This window comes from Procambarus clarkii, chromosome 75 (genome assembly GCF_040958095.1).
Source record: "Procambarus clarkii isolate CNS0578487 chromosome 75, FALCON_Pclarkii_2.0, whole genome shotgun sequence".
In the NCBI taxonomy this organism is placed as follows: domain Eukaryota; kingdom Metazoa; phylum Arthropoda; class Malacostraca; order Decapoda; family Cambaridae; genus Procambarus; species Procambarus clarkii.
This window is the reverse complement of record NC_091224.1, coordinates 11,577,401-11,580,630: the sequence shown is the minus strand read 5'-3', so window position 1 is coordinate 11,580,630 and position 3,230 is coordinate 11,577,401.

The following is a 3,230-nucleotide window of genomic DNA, read 5'->3' as shown; positions in this document are numbered from 1 at the left end:
CACAGAGGGAGTAGTTGATGAGACTCCAAGGTAGTGGAGGAGAGGATCTCGAGCTGTGAGGAGAAGCAGTGAAGAGGAGTGTCACGTGCTTCTGTAGAGGTGGTGAAGCACCATAGTTGCTCGAGGGAACTTCATGGTGTAGCAGCCAAGAGAGCTGTGGAGGACTCTAGCAGAAGGGTGAAGCACCGTAGTTGCTCAAAGAAACTTCATGGTAGCAGCCTGGAGGAGCTGCAGAGGATCCTGGTAGTTAAGCCCAGAAGAACCTGAAGATCAGGGTAGTGAACTTCCAGAGGTGGAAGGGAAGTTCTGGTGGATTACTTGAAGGAAGTTGATAGTGTTTGGTTGTCATTAGCGTGCAAGGCGCAGTGAGAGGTGAGTGATTGTTTGCATTCTTATGTCAAGGAGTGTTTTATACTGAAGTTTAGAGTTACAGTCGTAGGCTGGATTACCTACAGATGTATGTGTTCTAGGACTGATAGAGTGATCGATTGATCATTGTTGTGTATCAATGAACATTTATACTGATATGTTATTGCATTCAAATGCTGAATTTCTTTGTTCACATTTATAGATACATATATATATTCTCTTGCTGATGGTGCAACAGTGTTGTTACGGCCCTCTCGGGAAGCAACGGGGTTCTCACTCTGATGTTGTTAGAGGAAGTTGTATCTGACCCCAAGCCAGTAGTGGCTTTCAAGGGATGTGATCCGTGACGCAAGAAACTTAAAGGTGGAAGGGAAAGAAAGTTAAGAACTTAAGACTATAATTATTCCCATCACCAATAAATAATATATAAAAAGAGTACACAGGGGGAGGGGTATTAACACTATACAGGGGAATTATTCACACAATTGTCTTCTCCTGAAGACTCTGGATCCACGCTCTCGGTGCTAAGTCCTCGGTGCTTTCGTGGTCTCTTGACGAATCTTCCGATGAAGCTGAGTCTACCCTGACCACAGGTCAGCCAAAACACAGGTCCACTGGGGGCACCGTCGTGGTGGCCGTCAACCACACGTCCAGCAGGTCTGCTGGCAGGTTCTGGATCAGCCACGCTGGTCAGGCCACTCCACGGGCGATATTAGGGTAACGCCCTAGACAGGCGCCTCGTGTGATACCACAAATCACTCTCCTGTCCTCAGTACCCCAGTGGATAATCGTCTCCAGCAGTCGGTCCCGGGTAATCCTTCTACTACCACTCCACTGGCAGGGTAACACCACAGTGTTCTTCCGGGGGACGACTTCACAGCTGCTGCAGCAAAGCACAAGGTATGGAGACGGCTGCCTTGGGTAGACTGACTCAACTTTCATCACAGCAGTCCCAGGTCGACTCTGTAAGCAGACACGTCATCAATAACTGGGACACACTAAGGCACCTCACTTACAGGCTCAGACACAAACGCCTACCTATCCACTCCATAGATGGCGCTGGTGTCTGAGCACCACCTCACCAGAGGTCAGCAGCGGCTGTGTTGAGCGCTGAACCGGACTGGAAACTGGCCCTCGAGGCCAGTACACGTCGTCCTCACCAGGTGTCGTCGTCCATTTGGTGGGGGTTTCGGGAGCTGACCCACAGATGGCGCGGTCGTCACTGCTCCGTGCTCGGACGCTGGATCCGGGTTCGTAAGAAGTGTATGTAGACTTGATCAACTTGAGGAGGATGATAGTATCAGGTGGTGAACCAGGAGATAGGATACCACTTGATAAGCTGATGATAGAGTTCTGATGATGTTGGAGTGCAACCTGATTGTAATAGTATAGAGTATAGGATTCATTATTATTATATGTGTGTATGTATCGTGTATGTGCTTTGTCTAGTAAATGTATTCCAATTTGCTGGTGTTTGCCCTTGTCCTAGTGAGGCTTCCCAGGAGGTAGTAAAGAAGGAGAGAGAGAGAGAGAGAGAGAGAGAAAGAACCAAGAACCACTGCTGTGGACAGGGTAGAAGGTAATACTAATAAGTCAAAAGGGGATTGAGGAGATCATATCACATAAGGAGAGAGTGGGGAGTCACAGCGCCTCGAGTGGTTGTGTGCACATGACAACGAGGCTAAGTGTTGGAGCCGCATCCCCTAAATGTGTGAGTTTGAGCCCCTCTCCAAGAGCCAGAAGCGCCAAGGGTGATCTCCTAGTGAGGTATAAGCACTCTACCGAGTTGTGGGTTGGGTTGTCCATAGAGAAGGATAAACGACGACAACACCACCAACACACAATCTATAATAGTGTGTGTGTGTGTGTGTGTGTGTGTGTGTGTGTGGTCAAGCAGTGTGTGTGTGTGTGTGTACTCACCTAATAGTGTTTGCGGGGGTTGAGCTCTGGCTCTTTGGTTCCGCCTCTCATCCGGCAATCAACAGAGGTACAAGTTCCTTAGCGTACTCGGCTCTATCATATCTACACTTGAAACTGTGTATGGAGTCAGCCTCCATCACATCACTTCCTAATGCATTCCATTTGTCAACCACTGACACTACAATAGTTCTTTCTAATATCCCTCTGGCTCATTTGGGCACTCAGTTTCTACCTGTGTCCCCTAGTGCCTGTGCCCCTTGTGTTAAATAGCCTGTCTTTATCTACCCTATCAATTCTCATGAGAATCTTGAATGTGGTGATCATGTTCCCCCAAACTCTTCTGTCTTCCAGCGAAGTGAGGTTTAATTCCTGTAGCCTCTTCTCGTAGCTCATACCTCTCAGCTCGGGTACTAGTCTGGTGGCAAATCTTTGAACCTTTTCCAGTTTGGTCTTATCGTTGACTAGATATTGTTATGATCTCAGCCTGCAGGAGAAACGAGTCTCCCTTCTTGAGAGTTATTCAGCAAGCCTGACCTAACTAGAAGGTCTAGCAAGTATTGAGGTGATAACGCATATGTAAAATAGTTGGTTGGATATGTGTAACAGTTTGAGATTATGGGCAATGCAGAAGAAAATAGATAAATGACTGGCTAGGAGATGTGGACATTTTGCTGGAGGCTTGAGGCTCGCTTCTGGAGGACCTTGACCTCACTTGAGTGCCAGACATCGCAGGGGGAAGCCGCGCTCCGTTGAGCTCCCGTCAGAAGGGAACCCCTAGTGATATATCTCTAAGAGAAGAGAAGTGTGCAGACGTGCCAGCTGTGGAATCGAGCTGGGGACGTGTGGTCTCAAGTCGTGGACGATAATTAGTGAATATTAAGCCGCCCGGAGGCATTATTGTGGGCTGTGTGGAGCGCCCTGACCAGACGCCGTCAGAGGAA